Raw genomic sequence first — 21,462 nt, forward strand, 5'->3', positions numbered from 1 at the left:
GCAGATTATACCACCCTAATGACAGAAATCAAGAGGAAATAAAGAGCCTCTTGATGAAGGTGAAAGAGGTAAGTGAAAAAGCTGGCTTAAAACTCAACATTCAGAAGACTAAGACCATGGCATCCAGTCCCATTATTTCATGGTAAATAGATGGGGAAGAAGTGGAAACAGTAGAAGATTTTACTTTCTTGGGCTCCAAAATTACTGCAGACAGGGACTGCAGCCGCAAAATTAAAAGATGCTTGCTCCTTGGAAGAAAAGCTATGACCAACCTAGACAGCATATTAAAAAGTAGAGATATCACATTGCCAACAAAGATCCATCTAGTCAAAGCTATGGCTATTCCAGTAGTCACGTATGAATGTGAGAACTGGACTGTAAAGAAGGCTGAATGCCGAAGAATTGAACTGCGGTGGTGGAGAAGACTCTTGAGAGTCCCTTGGACAGCAAGGAGATCAAATCAGTCAACCCTAAAATAAATCAACCCTGAATTTCATTGGAAAGACTGATGCTGAAGCTCCAATTTTGGCCATCTGATGCAGAGCCAACTCACTGGAAAAGACCCTGATCTGGGAAAGACAGAAGGCAGGAGGAGAAGGGGACTACAGAGGATGCGATGATTGGATAACATCACTGATTCAATGGACACGAGTTTGAACAAACTCTAGGAGATAGTGAAGGACAGGGAAGCTTTCTGTGCTGCAGTTCACGGGGTTGCAAAGGACTGGACATGGCTGAGCGACTGAAAAACAATAACCACAATTGCTTTTTGACAAAGAAAGCCTGGAACACATTTATGTTTAAGCTTTAAGGATCCTGGGAAAGTCCTTACCTAGACCTTGTTTCTTCCATAAAGGCTCACAAGATGAAAAATTTCCTGCAATGCAGGACAGAGTTTCCAATTAGAGACAGCTCCCAAACAGAAAATGACCAGTAAGATGTTGAGGATTTGAAACAGTGAAGATGAAACACACCTATGACTTCCAGAGATGGCCCTGAATGACAGCAGAAGTGAACCACTGGTTTGAACCTTGCTTGTTATTGTTTGTGCCATTGCCTGGCTGATGCTTTTTGCTCTGTGTTTCCCTCAGGACCATATTGTACATGCGCAGCAGCGAGATTTGTGGATACTGTGTGAACCCTGTACTATTTTCCTGTGACAGCAGATGGCATGGAAGGGGCTTCTCAATATTAATCATAGTTTATGAAGAGTATTATCATTTGACAGAATTCAGGGGCAGCAGACCAAAGAGCACAATTTTGTTTCATAGCTAATACTGATAGGAAGTGACTTCAAATTAACTATTATAAAAGTTAAAAGAGCATGGTTAAACTGATATTGGTTTAGCAAAACCTTTAGCAGCAATTTTTGAAATTTAGGCAAATTATACTTCCTACGAAATTCTCCTCTGGATCCTAGCACATCCCTTTTGTGGCTGCCTCAGGGTACCCTAGTCTTCAATTTACAGCTCTTGGAGGAGCAATACACAGTGGGTAACTCATCATTACCATTAGAGGCGACCATGGAGACCTCTTGGTTTCTGAATGAGTAAACAGCGAACAGAGTAAGTCACTCAGCAAACAAAACAAAGAAAGAAAGAAAGAAAAAATTCCTGATAGTCTACAAACATCTTGTCTGGAAAGAGAAAAACAAACTCAAGCCACATTTATTCAAAACATATCCTAAAAACAAACATACTTTGGAGAAGGAAATGGCAATTCATTCCAGCACTCTTGCCTGGAAAATCCCATGGATGGAGGAGCCTGACATGCTACAGTCTATGGGGCCGCAAAGAGTCGGACATGGCTGAGCTTCTTCACTTCACTTCGGATACAAGAAATATATATGGTTTAAGTAATTAAAAGCCCATAAAACTGCTATTTTAACCATATTACACTCTATTAATCAGTCTAGTGTTTGGACCATTCTTCCTGTGCTTTTTTTTTTTTAAATTTTGTTTATTTGGCATTTGAAAATAAAGGTTGTTATTTACTAATTTGGTTTGTTTTGTTTTTCTGATTCCAAAACTGCCACTGAGATCCTTAAAAATGCTTCCCAATAGTGTAGCAGAGTCTAGGAGAACAGGGTTGGATTTCAAGATCTTCTCAGAATAGCTAGCTCTGTCGAACCCCCTCATTTTGAGTAGGGTCTCAAGAAGTTGGCAGAATTACATAGCCTTATAGATATTGCTTAATTATTGTTATATTTTTATAGATATACTCAGTATTCTTGGAGCTTCTATGGTGGCTTAGATGGTAAAGAATCCACCTGCAATACAGGAGACTTTGGCTTGATCCATGGGTTGGGAAGATCCTCTAGAGAAGAGAATGGCTACCTACTACTAATCTTGCCTAGAGAATTCCATGGACAGGGGAGATTGGTGGGCTACAGTTTATGGAGTCGCAAAGAGCTGGGCAAGACTGAACAACTAACAATTTCACTTTCATTGATATTACAGCTCAAAACAGAAAGATCTCAATTCATGAAATTAGATTGAGGTGAGCCTAGGGTGCCAATGTCCCCAGCATCCTGGAGTATTAAGTCTCATAGACCAAATGTGAGTCCTTCCTAGAGGAAGGTGACACATTTCTAGAACTCAACACATGTATATATGTACTTTCTCAAATACAATGCCAAGCACACATTATAAAACAAGCCACACTAATAGACATACAACATTTGTGACATTACAGAGAAACAGAAACACATATTCTCCAGGTACAGAAGCCTTAAAGCACAGACATTTAAGCAATCATTTTTTTCTATTCATAAAGAAAAAAGAAAAGGAAGTCAGGGAAAGAAAAGAAAGAGAAAAAGAAATGGACAGTTTTTGCAGAGAACTAGAAACTATAAAACAAAAATTCAACTAAAATATGTAATTATGTGAAATGCAGGATTTGAAAGGGAGCTTAAAATCAGAGTTAAGACAACCAAAAAATCAGTAGATATTAAATAAAAGCCAGAAGATATGCAAAAATAAAAAAATTAAATGAACAAAGAAACAGAAATAAGATGAATAAAATTGAAAAGAAGCAAAAGAGGTGATATGAATGTCCCCAGAGAGACGAAAACAGGACAAAACAGTATTTCTAGAGATGATGGCTGAAATAGATGGATATTAAGAACAGGATATAGAGTCTTAAAAAATTTTTACCCAAAGCATTAGCACAAGAGCAATGAAGAATATGTCTAGACAAACACTTGTATGTAAACATCCGTTGGCCTTTGTAAAGTTTCAAACTGAAGAGAAAGAAAACTTTAAAAATACATGAATTATGTGAATAAAAAAATTATGATACATTCTTGGAATGAAATACTACTAAGCAGTGAAGAATATAATTTTTAAAATGACTTATTTAGAGTGTGTATATTGTCTTTTTCTATGGTCTATTTTCCTTTTCATTTTAATAGTTTGAAAAGTTTGCATTTTTATTTTATTTCCTTAGTTTCTCTTTAATACTTTCTATACTTTTCTATAGCAAGAAATAATGAAACTAATTAATAACCATTTCTTTCTTCTACTGGCTAAAGATGGGATAACTTGAGCATTAGGAAGAACAATGGGACTTCCCTGGTGGCACAGTGGATAAGAATCTGCCTGCCAAGGCAGGGAACATGGGTTCGATCTCTGGTCTGGCATGATTTCACATACCTCAGAGCAACTAAGCTTGTGAGCCACAACCACTGAGCCTGTGTTCTAGAGCCCAGAAGCCACAACGATTGAAGCCTGTTTGCTAAAACTACTGAAGCCAGAGGGCCTACAGTGAGTGCTCTGCAACAAGAGAACCCACCACAGTGAGAAGCCTGCATGCTGCAGTAAAGAGTAGTCCCTGCTTGCAACAACTAGAGAAAGCCCATGCTAAGCAACAAGGACCCAGCACAGCCAAAAATAACAAACAAATAAATAATAAATGAAACTTAATAAAAAAGAAAGCACGATGGTTGAAATTCTGTTTTGTAATGATTAATAGTTATACAGAGGAAGTACAAATAGATTTAAGGGTTTAGATCTGATAGAGTACCTGAAGAACTATGAACAAAGATTCATAACATTGTACAGGAGGTGGTGACCAAACTATCCCCCAGGAAAAGAAATGCAACAAGGTAACATGGTTGCCTGAAGAGGCCTTACAAATAGCTGAGAAAAGAAGAGAAATGAAAGTAAAGGAGAAAAGGAAAGATACACCCATCATAATGCAGAATTCTAAAATATAGCAAAGATAGTGTACAATGCAAAAAAAAAAAAAAACAAAAAACCCACAGAAGAAAAGAAAAGAATGTGAAGATCAGAGATTATAAAAATTAGGGCAGAAATAAATACAAAAGAAACAAGAGACCATAGCAAAAATCAACAAAGCTAAAAGCTGGTTCTTTGAGAAGATGAATAAAATTGACAAACCATTTAGCCAGACTCATCAAGAAACAAAGGGAGAAAAATCAAATCAACAAAAATAGAAATGAAAATGGAGAAATCACCACAGACAACACAGAAATACAAAGGATCACAAGAGACTACTATCAGCAACTACATGCTAATAAAATGGACAACCTGGAAGAAATGGACAAATTCTTAGAAAGGTATAAGTTTCCAAAACTGAACCAGGAAGAACTAGAAAATCTTAACAGACCCATCACAAGCACAGAAATCAAAACTGTAATCAGAAATCTTCCAGCAAACAAAAGCCTAGGACCAGACTGCTTCACAGCCGAACTCTACCAAAAATTTAGAGAACAGCTAACACCTATCTTACTCAAACTCTTCCAGAAATTGCAGAGGAAGGTAAACTTCCAAACTCATTCTATGAGGCCACCATCACCCTAATACCAAAACCAGATAAAGATGCCACACAAAAAAAGAAAACTACAGGCCAATATCACTGATGAACATAGATGCAAAATCCTTAACAAAATCCTAGCAAACAGAATCCAACAACATATTAAAAAAATCATACATCATGACCAAGTAGGCTTTATCCCAAGGATGCAAGGATTCTTTAATATCCACGTCAATCAATGTAATACACCACATTAACAAATTGAAAGATAAAAACCATATGATTATCTCAATAGATGCAGAGAAAGCCTTTGACAAAATCCAACATCCATTTATGATAAAAACCCACCAGAAAGCAGGAATAGAAAGAACATACCTCAACATAATAAAAGCTATATATGACAAACCCACAGCAAACATTATCTTCAATGGTGAAAAATTGAAAACATTTCCCCTAAAGTCAGGAACAAGACAAGGGTGCCTATTCAACATAGTTTTGGAAGTTTTAGCCACAGCAATCAGAGAAGAAAAAGAAATAAAAGGAATCCAAATTGGAAAAGAAGAAGTAAAACTCTCACTGTTTGCAGATGATATGATCGTCTACATAGAAAACCCTAAAGACTCCACCAGAAAATTACTACAGCTAATTAATGAATATAGTACAGTTGCAGGATATAAAATCAACACACAGAAATCCCTTGCATTCCTATACACTAACAATGAGAAAAGAGAAAGAGAAATAAAGGAAACAATTCCATTCACCATTGCAACGAAAAGAATAAAATATTTAAGAATATATCTACCTAAATAAACTGTGGAAGATTCTGAGAGAGATGGGAAAACCAGACCACCTGACCTGCCTCTTGAGAAATCTGTATGCAGGTCAGGAAGCAACAGTTAGAACTGGACATGGAACAACAGACTGGTTCCAAATAGGAAAAGGAGTACATCAAGGCTGTATATTGTCACCCTGCTTGTTTAACTTCTATGCAGAGGACATCATGAGAAATGCTGGACTGGAAGAAACACAAGCTGGAATCAAGATTGCCAGGAGAAATATCAATCACCTCAGATATGCAGATGACACCACCCTTATGGCAGAAAGTGAGGAGGAACTAAAAAGCCTCTTGATGAAAGTGAAAGAGGAGAGTGAAAAAGTTGGCTGAAAGCTCAACATTCAGAAAACGAAGATCATGGCATCTGGTCCCATCACTTCATGGGAAATAGATGGGGAAACAGTGGAAACAGCGTCAGACATTATTTTTTTGGGCTCCAAAATCACTGCAGATGGTGACTGCTGCCATGAAATTAAAAGACGCTTACTCCTTGGAAGAAAAGTTATGACCAACCTAGACAGCATATTCAAAAGCAGAGACATTACTTTGCCAACTAAGGTCCGTCTAATCAAGGGTATGGTTTTTCCAGTAGTCATGTATGGATGTGAGAGATGGACTGTGAAGAAGGCTGAGCGCTGAAGAATTAATGCTTTTGAACTGTGGTGTTGGAGAAGACTCTTGAGAGTTCCTTGGACTGCAAGGAGATCTAACCAGTCCATTCTGAAGGAGATCAGCCCTGGGATTTCTTTTGGAAGGAATGATGCTAAAGCTGAAACTCCAGTACTTTAGCCACTTCATGCAAAGAGTTGACTCATTGGAAAAGTCAGCTGGGAGGGATTGGGGGCAGGAGGAGAAGGCGACGACCGAGGATGAGATGGCTGGATGGCATCACTGACTCGATGGACATGAGTCTGAGTGAACTCTGGGAGATGGTGATGGACAGGGAGGCCTGGTGTGCTGCGATTCATGGGGTCACAAAGAGTCGGACACGACTGAGCGACTGAACTGAACTGAACTGAGAACACTTTCTAATACCACACACAAAAATAAACTCAAAATGGATTAAAAATCTAAACATAAGACCAGAAAGTATAAAACTCCTAGAGGAAAACATAGGCCAAACACTCTCTGATATAAATCATATCAGGATCCTCTATGACCCACCTCCCAGAGTAATGGAAATAAAAGCAAAAATAAACAAATGGGACCTAATTAAACTAAAAAGCTTATGCACAATGAAGTAAACTATAAGCAAGGTGAAAAGACAGCCTTCAAAATGGGAGAAAATAATAGCAAACAAAGCAACTGACAAAGAATTAATCTCAAAAATATACAAGCAACTCCTGCAGCTCAAGTCCAGAAAAATAAATGACCCAATCAAAAAATGGGCCAAAGAACTAAATGGACATTTCTCCAAAGAAGACATACAGATGGCTAACAAACACATGAAATGATGCTCAGCATCACTCATTATCAGAGAAATGCAAATCAAACCACAATAAGGTACCATCTCATGTCAGTCAGAATGGCTGCTATCCAAAAGTCTACAAATAATAAACGCTGGAGAGGGTGTGGAGAAAAGGTAACTCTCTTACACTGTTGGTTGGAATGCAAACTAGTACAGCCACTATGGAGAACAGTGTGGAGATTCCTTAAAAAAACTAGAAATAGAACTGTCATATAACCCAGCAATCCCACTGCTGGGCATACACACAGAGGAAACCAGAATTAAAGAGACACATGTACCCCAATGCTCATTACAGCACTGTTTATAATAGCCAGGACATGGAAGAAATGTAGATGTCTACTGGCAGATGAATGGATAAGAAAGCTATGGTACATATACAAATGGAATATTACCCAGTTATTAAAAAGAATACATCTGAATCAGTTGTAATGAGGTGGATGCAACTGGAGCCTATCATACAAAGTGAAGTAAGTCAGAATGAAAAACTTCAATACAGTATACTAATGCATATATATGGAATTTAGAAAGATGGTAATAATGACCCTATATACAAGACAGCAAAAGAGACACAGATGTATAGAACAGTAATTTGGCCTCTGAGGGAGAAGGCGAGGGTGGGGTGATTTGAGAGAACAGCATTGAAACATATATATTATTACATGTGAAACAGATTGCCAGTCCAGGTTTGATGCATGACAAGGTGCTCAGGGCTGATGCACTGGGATGACCCTGAGGGATGGGGTGGAGAGGGAGGTGGGAGGGAGGTTCAGGATGGGGAACACATATACATCCATGGCTGATTCATGTCAATGCATGGGAAAACCCACTACAATATTGTAAAGTAATTAGCCTCCAATTAAAATAAATTAATTTTTTTAAAAAAGAAAATTACAGATAGCAAGGGAACATTTCATGTAAATATAGGCACAAGAAAGGACATAAAGGGTACAGACTTAACAGAAACAGAAGATATTAAGAAGAGGCAGCAAGAATATACAAAAGAACTTACCAGAAAGGTCTTAATGACCCAGATAATCATGATGGCATGATCACTCACCTAGAGCCAGACATCTTGGAATGTGAAGTCAAATAGATCTTAGGAAACATTTCTATGAACAAAGCTAGTGGAAGTGATGGAATTCCAGCTGAGGTATTTCAGATCCTAAAAGTGAAATACTGTGGTGCTGTGAAAAGTGAAAAAAGTGATGCTGTGAAAGGGCTGCACTCAATATGTCTGCAAATTTGGAAAACTCAACAGTGGCCACAGGACTGGAAAAGGTCAGTTTTCATACCATTTCCAAAGAAGAGCAATGCCAAAAATGTTCAACCCACCACACAATTATGCTAATTTCACATGCTAGCAAGGTAATGCTCAAAATCTTTCAAGCCAGGCTTCAACAGTACATGAACTGAGAAATTCCAGATGTTCAAGCTGGATTTAGAAAAGGCAGAGGAACCAGAGATCAGATTGTCAACATCTGCTGGGTCATAGAAAAAGCAAGAAAATTCCAGAAAAAATATCTACTTCTGCTTCATTGACTACGCTAAAACCTTTGACTGTGTGGATCAAACTGGAAAATTCTTCAAGAGATGAATATATCAAATCACCTTACCTGCCTCCTGAGATACCTGTATGTAGGTCAAGAAGCAACAGTTAGAACCAGCCATGGAACAATGGACCAGTTTAAAATTGGGAAAGGAGTATATCAAGGACTATATTGTCACCCTGCTTTTTTTGTAATGATGGTTTTAGTAATTTATTGTGGACATGATTTGACTTCTGAATGTATCTCTTTTCATCAGAGATACATAGTCAGTATTTATAGATGAAACATACATCAAGATTCTACTTCTAAATAATATGAATTTGGGGTATAGAGTGTGCACCTAGGGGCTTCCCTGATAACTGAGATGTTAAAGAATCTGTCTGCAATGAAGGAGGCCTGGATTTAATCCCTGAGTTGGGAAGGTCCCTTGGAGGAGGGCATGGAAACCCACTCCAGTATTCTTGCCTAGAGAATTCCCATAGACAGAGGAGCCTGGCAGGCTACAGTCCAAGGGGTCACGAAGAGTTAGACTTGACTGAGCGACTAGACACACAGCACACAGTGTGCACCTATAGACTTAATAAAAAGATTTCTCATAAACTTCTAATTGTTAAAGTTGGATTATGGATCAATTCAGTTCAGTTCAGTCACTCAGTTGTGTCCAACTCTTTGTAACCCCATGAACTGCAGCACGCCAGGCCTCCCTGTCCATCACCAACTCCCGGAGTCCACCCAAACCCATGTCCATTGAGTCTGTGATGCCATCCAACCACCTCATCCTCTGTTACCCCCTTCTCCTCCTGCCCTCAATCTTTCCCAGCATCAGGGTCTTTTCAAATGGATAACTGAATTAATTATTTCCTATTCTCTCAATAATTATATACAGTTGAAGTTGTCAATATGAAAGAGTTACAAAAAGATAATGTCTGTAATTCACTAGAGGACATTATATATATTTTAGAATACCATGAGTTCATAAGAAAACACCTTTCCACCTCCAAAATTTATATATACATACACACACATATACACAAGTCATTGGGCAGAACTAAAGATGCTAGGATAGCAACCATTACTCTGAACATTGATAACTAAAAAGGAGTAAATATTTATCCCACTTTTGCCTGATGAATCCTACCTCAGGGATTTCTTTTTTTTAAATATAAATTTATTTATTTTAATTGGAGGTTAATTACTTTATAATATTGTATTGGTTTTGCCATACATCAACATGAATCTGCCATGAGAATTCTAGCTAATAGATGCAAAAGAGATGACAGAATTAGAAAAACCACCATTTTGCAACCCATAGTAAAAGAGTTGATTCAAGTAATGGTCATCAAATAATGGTAAACTACTAAGTGAAATTCCCTGAGGGAATTTGCAACAACAGAATCTCATTGTTATTGTCTATTAATCACTGACCAATATTAGTGTCACTAAAGTGAGACATGTCTTCCCTCATACAATGTAACACAGTGATGAGTTTATGAAAATACAAATTCATCCTGAACTTGATCAGAGTTTTTAGGTCCACATTTCAGTTGATAATATAGTCATGATAAACTAGTTCAGTTACACCATGAACACAGAGCAGCATACCTTACTTGTATTCCTTAACAAACCGGTGACATAAAAAATGTAGGAGTAGAGAGAGGACACTATCTTAAGAAAGACTTAAATGGACTTCATTATTAACAACCTAAGTATCAATAGTTAGCACTTGAGTATTAACAACTTAATACCATGAGTGGACACCAGTTAAATAGTCATTTGAACAAACCAAAGGTAAACAAATTATATTAGAGAGATTTGAATATAAATTTGGTATTAGACCAAAGGAACTAGAGTTTGTCATTTTAAATATGCATGTTTAAATATCTTGATGTTAAATGACATCTGACATTTGCTATAAAATATTCCAAAAAAAAACCTTATAGTTAAATGAGAATGTAAAAATAAAGATGGCTATTAGAGTTGGATAACTGCTACATAGGGTACTTTGTATCTTTTATTTTGGGATATGTTTAGAAATTTTCATAATAAACAGTTTAAAAACTGACTGAAATACAAAATTTGTCTGATGTGATTTACAAATCAACTAAAATAGGTGAGACATGTAAAAATCAGTCCACAACACTTTGCTAATGAAGCCATTAATCCTTACATCCAATTCCTAAAACATATACACACATATATAAATCCAGTGCAGTGTCTAATTTTACCAGCTCACCAAAGTTAAGGAGGAGAGTAAATAAATCACCACTGCCCTGTGGCAAGCGATTTAAAATTTGACATTTGTGGTAAAGAGGAGGCAAGAAGTCAGAAAAATATGTGCCCTAAAAGAATTCTTTTTACCCTAAATAAACACAATTCATACAAGCAAAAGGAAAAAGGAATTATTCAATGACCTAAAATACACAAGTGAAAAGCAGTGTGTGAATGCACACAGGGAACATGTGTGACCCAGGCAATGTCTTTGTAAGGTAAGCATCCTTTTCACTGGAGTCAAGACAGATCTGAGGAATCAGCTGACAAGATCCGTTTCATTTCCTCTTAGTTTTTAAGTAGTAGAATTCTTTTTTTTTTTTTTTTCCCTCTTCATCAAGCAGAAATTTGTGACACAGAAGAATGTTAGAGAGAGCTCAGACTATGGAACTAGAAATCATGAGTTTGTACTCTTCTCTGCCTCTTATGAGCTGGCTAAGGCTTAAATGCTTTATCTACAAAGTGGGTATAATAAAAAATAATTTATTGCTTTGTAAGGGCTAAATAATAAGCCCAGTACCTGATACATCATAAACCTTCAATGACAGAGCGCTCATAAAAATAACTTCTTCAGCAGTTTGCCTGCATGGAATACATTCCTCCTTCCTCTGGTGCCAGTATCCTGATTTTCCTTTGGAAATCTCCCTTTCTACACTTTTAATTGTTGGATCCTCTTATCCCTCTCCAGGGATAGGCATGAGTTCCAGGCTTGATCCATTCATCCTCTATTATGTAGTAGGGTTTCCCCAATTCAGCACTATTAAGTGTGGAAATGAATAATCCTTTACTGTGGGGGACTGGCTTGTGCACTGTATGTTCAGCAGCCACCCTGCTTTCCAACTATTGGATTCCAGCAGCAAGCTTGAGCTGTGATAACCAAAACTGTCTTCAGGTATTCCCAAATGTGCAAAACTGAACTCCACTGGAAAATAGTGATTGACTCAGGGATAGGAAATGTAACTCAATTTGGTCCAGTCAGAGTCAATCATTGGAACACAAAATAGGAGATGCACTCCTTCCCTGGGTTTGCTAAGCTAGGGGGGTTGCCAGATTGGAACTACAATGGACTTCTTGCCAGGATGTGGCAGTATCTTTCTTGAAACTGAAAAAAGACTGAGTCAAGAGATGGAGAGAGAAAGGAAAAAAAAAAAAATTAGTCTTGGTACTCTTTAAAAGCCTGTATCCAGCCATTTCTGAAGCAAGATGTCTCTGGACTTTTTTTTCAATAACAAAAAAACCATGAATTCCCTTAGGTCCTAAGTCAGTTTGAACTGGGTTCGAAGAACTTGCAAACTCAAGGCTAGCTGTATTATAACTACAGGGTTGGAGCAGGAACTGAGATTCATTATTATGTGAGGCAAGTGGAAATGAGAGGGTCTTAACATTTTTGTCCTATACATCCTTTAGATATAAACATACTTTTATGCCTAATTTCAGGAGACTCAGGGACAGCTCCCCAAAGTCCTAAATTTCAGGTGTGAATTAGAGAACTTGATGTTCTAAAAGACTGGCTCTGACGCCAGCATATGGCCTAATAGATTCAGACATTTAATTATGTCTCTAATACTTCTTTCTCAAAGATAGAGAACAAGTGTACAAAGCTATCTTTCGATGTCTCCAGAGTCCCCCATTCTCAATGTCCATGCCTGGAGATGATCAGGACGAGAGAGAGATCGTCTATCTCTGTTGTATTAAACAGAAAGAGACAGTCTTACTCCTGGCACTAATAATTATTGCCTGCCACACTATAAACGCTTTAGCAATCAGAGGGAGTCTTGCTAAGCATTCTTTGGACTCCTGGCAGAGACCACACCACATGACCCTGTGCAGCTGCAAACAGCACAGCCAAGTACATACAGTTGCCTGGGAGTAGTATGTGGTGTGTCCTATTTCCGCTCACCTTGAGCAATGACGAAGGCTCGAGATTTTCTCTTTTTTCTGCTAGAAAATTGGAGCATCAAATAGGAGGCCTCCTCAGCTTCCCACTCTGGGAAGAGTCTGGGGATTTATCAAACAGCTCGAGGTAATATTCTGCTTCACCTTTGAAATCCCTGCTGGTTCCAGTGGACACTCTTACACTATGGTTTTTGTGAAAACAATTGTCAGTAGTTTCAAGACCTCACTTCGGAGCTGGGCTTCTGAGTTCCTTACTGCATATATTTCCATTGTGTGGCTATTGTTATATCTTTGTGATCTAAGGTTCAAACACCTTGTTTAAGCACTAGCTCACCTGTAATGTCCTCAGTTTCCCCATCTCTTCAAGGGTAACTGGTTGGACTGGGTAACCTCCACATACCTGCGATATAGTGCCAAGGGCAGAGTGGCAAGGCAGCCATGGAGCTCTAACTGTGCCAGCAACTCAGCAAAGTGTTCCCTATGCTTTATCCCCACGTTTGGCATATAACATTGTATACAGTTTGAGACGTATATGTTGATTTGATATATTTATATATTGTAGCACAATTGCCATTATAGTGCTAGCTAACACCTCTACACACCACATAGTTATCTTACTATTACCATTTGATTCTTATCACAACCCAGTGTGGTAGGTAATGATGTTATGCACTTTTTGGAGGAAACTGAAGCACACTGATGGGTAATGACTTGTTTGAAGCTACATAATGAAGAGATAGGAACCAAGTCCTTAAGCTAAACCACTTTCTTACCCTCTGGAATGGCATCACTGGCACGAATCGAGATCTTGTTCTCCTCTGTCAGTTCTTGTTCCAGAACTGCCTTTAAGCTTTGCCATGAAGATCAGCCTGACTTTAGGCAGCATCTTTAGCTAAACACTCCCAAGGATGGCTCTCCGCAAGGAGTACCTGTAATGCTAACATCAGGTGTCTGGAGGACCAAAGCCTTTTAACCTGCTGCGAGTATCCTGGATGATCACTGGCTTTTATTTACTTCCGTTTAATTATAATTAACCTACAATATTACATTAGTTTCAGATGTCTAACACAGTGATTTGATATTTTTATACATTGTGGAGTGATCGCCACAGTAACTCCATCACCATACAAAATTGTTACGATATTATTGACTATATTCCCTAGGTGTACATTACATTCCCATCACTTACTGGTTTTGCAGCTTAGAGTTTGTGCCTCTTAATCCCCTTCACCTATTTCATCTGTGCTCCCTGCTCCAGCAACCACTACCTTGTTCGCTGTATCTAAGAGTTTGTTTCTATCACTAGCTTTTAAAATGTGGCTTGAATCCAAAGTATGGTGGGAAACTCATAATCTTCCTCATGGTCACCAGTTTCTTATGAAGATCATATTTCTCCTGGTTGATTCTTATTCAGAATCCTTGCTTCCACTTATTAGCTTTCGTATATCTCTTTTTATGGTTATTTCCTTTTCTTTAATCTTCATAAAACAAATGTTGAGCGTAGCTTTTTCCCTTTAATATCCTTACATCATCTAAGCACTTTCTATGATAGTCTTTATTTTTTAAGATTCAGGATAAAAGGAGGGGAACTTGTAGCATCTTATTAACTTTTGAGTCCCTTTAAGTGGTAATGATTTGGCAGGAGACAGCATAGTTTTCAGAGTAATCCATCCTATAAGACTGACATTGATACCCTGACATACTGTACAATGCTCTGTTAAAACATCAAAACAACGCAATGACAAAACCAGGCTAAACCACACTTGTCTCATGGAAAGGGAATACAATTCTTCTAAATACCTAAACCATGTCTACCCTCTTCAGTCTTCTGACTAAAAGCTTTGGTGGTGTTACCTGGATATAGAATGAAGCTAAATAAAATGCACAAAAGTTACTGATTTTCTCTGGGGCAACATTGCATTTGCATCTAAGAATGCATTCCAGAAATTCAGCTGGTATAAACAAAGGCAATCTATACACAGATTTTGTTATTTCTTCAACATCCTAACCTGCTAAAATATGATAGCTTCTATATCTGTTGCTTTGTCAAATTTTCATCTCATCAGTGTAATAAGTATGACTTTCATTTATTTATATGTTATTCTCAAAAAATGGCATTTGAGTTGTTGGTGAAGGAGGGTGTATTAGATGGCATTTTGGTCAAGGGATTGTAGAATGCCATAATTCTGCCCCAAATTATAGCCTGTCTTCTTTTTATGAGGTTCTTAGTAGAACTACAAATGGCAAAAAATAAATCCAAGTATCCCTTTGAGATGGTGCTAAAACCCTAGAAGTGGTGGTTTCTGGAGAACCTCCTCATAGCATCCAGCTTCTATGAAGGCACAAGGTGACTCCATTCCTTCCTGGTGAATGATGCCCAACAAATGGTTTATAATCTGACCCAATCATCCCCCCTTCTTGGTTTTGAAAGGAAGGATGTGAGAAAGGACTCCCCTGATGTATGAGAAGAGGAAACCGTTTCTTCTTAGCCCTATAGGCACCTCTGCTATTGCCCTTCCTACAGTCCTTCCTAAAAGAGGAATGTGAAACACGTGTGTGACCTAAGATAAATCCGTTTTAATTTATTCTCATCATCTTGTTCTTCAGTCATTTTTCCTGCCAGTGAAGAAGGAATTAGAACACATTAAAAACACAGCTATTACAGAATATCTCAAGTAGTAAGATATAAATTTTGAAATATCAGACATAACGGATGAACATGGAGGAATAGTTTCTCAAGCTGTATTTTAATACTGAATAATGTATTCTGGGCAGCTGTGAACAAGCCACTCTCTGGGAGGCAATGTTGTTTTGAGGTTCCATTCCCAATATTGTATGTGATTAATAAGCACAGAGAAATTCAATTCAAACCAAGTGTTCTGCATATTAAAAGTGAGGCCCACACATATACCACGGAAATGAGTTATAAATGAGACAGTACCACCAACTAAGTTTGTAAATGAGTTATTACCATCAATTTGAAGCTTTTAAAAAGCTTTTATATTCAGATTTTTTGGCTTTAAAAGTTCTATTACGGATATAAAAATATGTTCATGCAACATAGCCATGACCAAAAGATGCTATTGAATTTTATTTCTTCTTTTTTGCATACATTCATGGAGATGAAATATGATTACAAATAAACTGGCCCAGGGAAGAGCAGAGAAGTAGAGGAAATTAAATTTGGTAAGCTCTCAATCTCATCTTTCCAAACTTTTTGCCTTCTCTGCGGACTTGTGCTATCATCTTCCTTTTTGCTCTCAGGAAAAGCTCTGAAATAACTCATTTCCAAGGAGTCTAAGTTTTGGTCCCTTCATTTCCTATCCAAGGGGGAATTTTATGTCTTTCAGATTCTGATTTTGTAGCTTATTAAACTACTTCCAGCACCAAAAAGTGGATGAAAAAGTTTTTTGGGGTAGAAAGATTTTCTTACTAACCAAGATATTTAAATAAAAAGGGCTTTTTACTTCACCCAGTTTTAGTTCTGTTGGTATATCCCAAAGAATTTTCATATGGCAGCTCAAAATATAACATTACCCCAGAGTGACAAGATATTATCTTGCCATATTATACCTTTATTTGAGAAACAAGTAGCTCAAAGATGAACAGAACAGAGTTGTCAATAGCCTTGTAAACACAGCATTTATTCTTGAACACCTCTGGCAAATTATCTTATTCAGAGCTCAAGGGACTGAGTGGCAGAAAGGAATTATCTGTGATGTTGAAATATATCAGTAAGCCCAACTGCTACTCATTTTTTTTTTTTTTTGATCCTGATGAGATGGATTTCCATAAAAAAAGTCTTTTTGGACCAAAGTTCTAGAATAAATGGTTTGTGCCATCTAAACAGATGATTAGATGATTTATATTATTTATTATCTAATCATGATTTTTATTATTCCGTCATCAAGAATGCACCTCAAAGAGGAATTTAGTTTCCTTTTATCTCACCAAATTCCAATACACAAGTTCCTAGGTTCCATAGGGCCAGATGACAAATAATAGCTTGTGTTTAGTCAGTGAAGCCCAGATAATTTAAGTTTTTTTGAATGCAGTTGTTAAAAATGACCGTAATCAAAGAAACCACTAAATCAGTAAGCAAGTTGTCATAAATAGGCAAGCAGCCATTGTCATCGCACCATTTTGTAATCCATTAGGCATATCATATTTTCTACAATTCTGAATTCCTAGAGAGGGGAAAAAAATGCACCTCCTGGATGGAATCAGCATCGAGCTTGAGGGTTGGAAAATATATTGCCAAGGGTTCAGATAATTAGTTTCCACATAGTATCCCCATTACAACAGTCCCAGAGGCAACATATTAGAGACACTGTATTGTCTGACAGCTTGAGAAGTATTTAAGAGCATTCCTTTGGGACAAGGAATACCTTGATTCAAATTTTATTTCCCTCAGTTACTATCTGCATGTATTGGTTAGGGTAACACTAGTTGCTGTGATAAACAAACCCTCAAGATCTCAGTGGTTTAATACAAAGAAGTATACTGTTCTCTTATTAAAAGACCAAAACTATAATTGCAGATTGGTTAACAGCTGTCCTCCAAGCAGTGATTCAAGTTTCGAGACTCACTCATATTGTGATTTTTGCCATTCTCAAAAATAGCTTCCAGAATTTATGGTAGAAGGAGGAAGAAGCCTGGAGGATTGTGTTGGGATATTAATTACAAGTCCAACCTAAAAGTGGTATTCTTAATTTTTCTAAAAGCGCATTGGCTAGAACTCAATATCATGGCCACAGCCAAGAATAAAAGAAAGCTGGAAAATCTACACTGATAGTGTTTTCAGAGAAAAAGCTGAACGAGTTATGAGGTAGCCAGGCTCTGTCACTCTGAGCGATGTATGTATTATACAATACTTGATCTCTTCACATGATTTTCCTCATCCACAAATGAAGTTAAAAATGCCAGTAGACACTAACTTGTTCTAATATTATCACAGCATTCTGCAAATAGAAGTAGTGGTTATAGTATATAACATTACATATACATCTTATCGCATATAACATGTATACAATAACATTTCACTGAACATTTTCTCTACATTGAGAATGGCTTTATCACTTTTCATTTTTTGATTATTCAACATCAAACATTTATTCACAATTCAACGACAAGAATGAATGACTCCTCCATCCTTACCCTAGCTAGATTCAAGAAAAGCAAGAAATTTTAAAATGATTCAACAGCAAAGGGCACAGAATTTATGCATATTCAAATCAAATGCAGAAAAAGGGGGAAAGGTCTTAAGACCAACTAAAGTAGAATACCCTTTTCATCATTCTAAGAATGAAAAAGGCTTGAACAATTTTGCTGGAAATTTCTATCACCTACTTACAATAGGCATTGCGAAGATTCTGTGTAAAGAAAATCATAATGCTTTTGTCAGAATTTCTTCTGCCACTTCTAAGTTTCTTCTTATCCTTTGGAAAAGATTTTTTTTAAAAATTGACATTCCTAGCTGCTGAACTCAGAGAAACTAAAATGTTAGACTTTTTTTTTTTTTTTCAAAATTACCATCAGGTGAAGACGAGTTAATCGAGCCCCTCATATTATGTCAACACACACAAACCGTTGGCATAATTTTGATCAGTTATAAATAGCTCCATAATATCATATTTTTAATTCAAAGTAAATTCTACAATGGCTACTGGTGAGACTGGCTTATAAATCATGAAGGGCTATGACCGCACATTTTTCACCAATAGGAAAGAATTGTACACCCTGATGAATATGGACAAGTTATGTTTTCTTTAGGGGATAAATTCTTTCAGCTTAGATCAGAAAAAAGTTAATCCTTGGCTTGTTTTTATGGATGATTTGCACTGGCCCTTGGGACAAAATCTCTCAGAAAGATTGATGGATCCATGAGTTAGCAATACTTTATCAATCTAAAGTAAGTATAACACAACAGGGAAGATATCGCTACCAAAATGTCTCAAAAATGGAAAACACTGGAAATAAGACCATGTTGACACACTTCAGAAGAAAAGTTCTTGCTTGGGGAGATGCTAAGACAAACTGTTATTGCTAAGGAAGTTAGATGGTATAACTCTGGGCAAAACATAAGGATGACATTGAAAATTATATCTGAAACTTAAATACTCAGCTCAAATAATCCATAAGAAGGCTGGGAGGCAGAGACTTGAATGTGTAGAGTCATGTCACTGAGCCCATCCTTAAGCCTTGGTAGGTCACTGACAAGTCACTGATAAAGTTAATAATTATCTCTTCAGTCTTATCATTTCCCTCTCCTTCCATTAAGCTCTAAACTCCTGTTAAAACTGAAATACTTGCAGCTCCAACAGTTTTCTCATTTTCTACACTATTGCACTGATATTCCTCTAAACACAGACCCAGACTTTCCTTCTTCCCCTGGTTAACTTTTTAAATTTTTTATTTATTTTTAAGTGGAAGATAATTGCTTTAGAGAATGTTGTGTTGGTTTCTGCCATACATCAACATGAATTAGCCATAGATATGCTGGACGGCATGACTGACTTGATGGATGTGAGTCTGAGTGAACTCCAGGAATTGGTTATGGACAGGGAGGCCTGGCGTGCTGCGATTCATGGGGTGGCAAAGAGTCGGACACGACTGAGAGACTGAACTGAACTAAACTGATATATATAACCCCTCCCTCTTGAACCTGCCTCCCACCACTCACCCCATCCCATTCCCCTAGGTTGTCACAGAGCACTGAGTTTGAGCTTCCTGAATAACATTGCAAATTCCCAAATACCCTGGTTAACTCTAGTCATCCTACAGAATTTTTTTTGGCTGATGCTTTCTATTAGACCCTTGACTGTGCACTAGGAGCACCTAAGAGCACACTGGCTGTGATGGACATCGCAGAAGCATGGCCAAGAAGAGCTCCCCCACCGCCGAGGTCAGGGGCGGTGGCCAAGAGGAACTACCCCACAGCCGAGGTCAGGGGCTGCAGCCGAGAGGAGCTACCCCACCGCTGAGGTCCGCGGCCAAGAGTGCCAGGCTCTGACGGCACAGGAGGGCCAAGAGGAGTGAATCCACGTTCAAGGTCAGGAGGGGCATCAGTGAAGAGATACCCCTGTCCAAGGTAAGGAGCAGTGGCTGTGCTTTGCTGGAGCAGCCTTGAAGAGATATCCCACATCCAAGGTAAGAGAAACCCAAGTAAGAGGGTAGGTGTTCTGAGAGAGCATCAGAGGGCAGACACACTGAAACCATAATCACTAAAAACTAGTCAATCTAATCACAGGACCACAGCCTTGTCAAACTCAGTGAAACCAAGCCATGCTGTGTGGGGCCACCCAAAATGGGCAGGTCATGGTGGAGAGGTCTGACAGAATGTGGTCCACTGGAGAAGGGACTAGCAAATCACTTCAAGTGTTCTTGCCTTGAGAACCCCATTAACAGTATGAAAAGGCAAAATTATAGGATACTGAAAGAGGAACTCCCCAGGTCAGTAGGTGCCCAATATGCTACTGGAGATCAGTGGAGAAATAACTCCAGAAAGAATGAAGGGATGGAGCCAAAGCAAAAACAATACCCAGCTGTGGATGAGGCTGATGACAGAAGCAAGGTCCGATGCTGTAAAGAGCAATATTGCATAAGAACCTGGAATGTCAGGTCCATGAATCAAGGCAAATTGGAAGTGGTTAAACAGGAGATGGCAAGAGTGAACATTGACATTCTAGGAATCAGCGAACTAAAATGGACTGGAATGGGCAAATTTAACTCAGATGACCATCATATCTACTATTGCGGGCAGGAATCCCTCAGAAGAAATGGAATAGCCATCACGGTCAACAAAAGATTCCAAAATGCAGTATTTGGATGCAATCTTAAAAACGACAGAATGATCTCTGTTCGTTTCCAAGACAAACCATTCAATATCACAGTTATCCAAGTCTATGCCCCAACCATAGACTCTAATGCTGAAGAGGCTGAAGTTGAATGGTTCTATGAAGACTTACAAGACCTTTTAGAACTAACACCCAAGAAACATGTCCTTTTCATTATAGGGGACTGGAATGCAAAAGTAGGAAGTCAAGAAACACCTGGGGTAACAGGCAAATTTGGCCTTGGAATACAGAATGAAGCAGGGCAAAGGCTAATAGAGTTTTGCCAGGAAAATGCACTGGTCATTGCAAACACCCTCTTCCAACAACACAAGAGAAGACTCTACACATGGATATCACCAGATGGTTAATACTGAAATCAGATTGATTATATTCTTTGCAGCCAAAGATGGAGAAGCTCCATACAGTCAACAAAAACAAGACCGGGAGCTGACTGTGGCTCAGATCATGAACTCCTTATTGCCAAATTCAGACTTAAATTGAAAAAAGTAGGGAAAACCACTAGACCATTCAGGTATGACCTAGTCAAATCCCTTATGATTATGCAGTGGAAGTGAGAAATAGATTTAAGAGACTAGACCTGATAGATAGAGTGCCTGATGAACTATGGATGGAAGTTCATGACATTGTACAGGAGACAGGGATCAAGACCATCCCAAGGAAAAGAAATGCAAAAAAGCAAAATGGCTGTCTGGGGAGGCCTTACAAATAACTGTGAAAAGAAGAGAAGCAAAAAGCAAAGGAGAAAAGGAAAGATATAAGCATCTGAATGCAGAGATCCAAAGAATAGCAAGAAGAGATTAGAAAGCCTTCTTCAGT

This window comes from Ovis aries, chromosome 5, assembly GCF_016772045.2.
Source record: "Ovis aries strain OAR_USU_Benz2616 breed Rambouillet chromosome 5, ARS-UI_Ramb_v3.0, whole genome shotgun sequence".
Classification (NCBI taxonomy): Eukaryota; Metazoa; Chordata; class Mammalia; order Artiodactyla; family Bovidae; genus Ovis; species Ovis aries.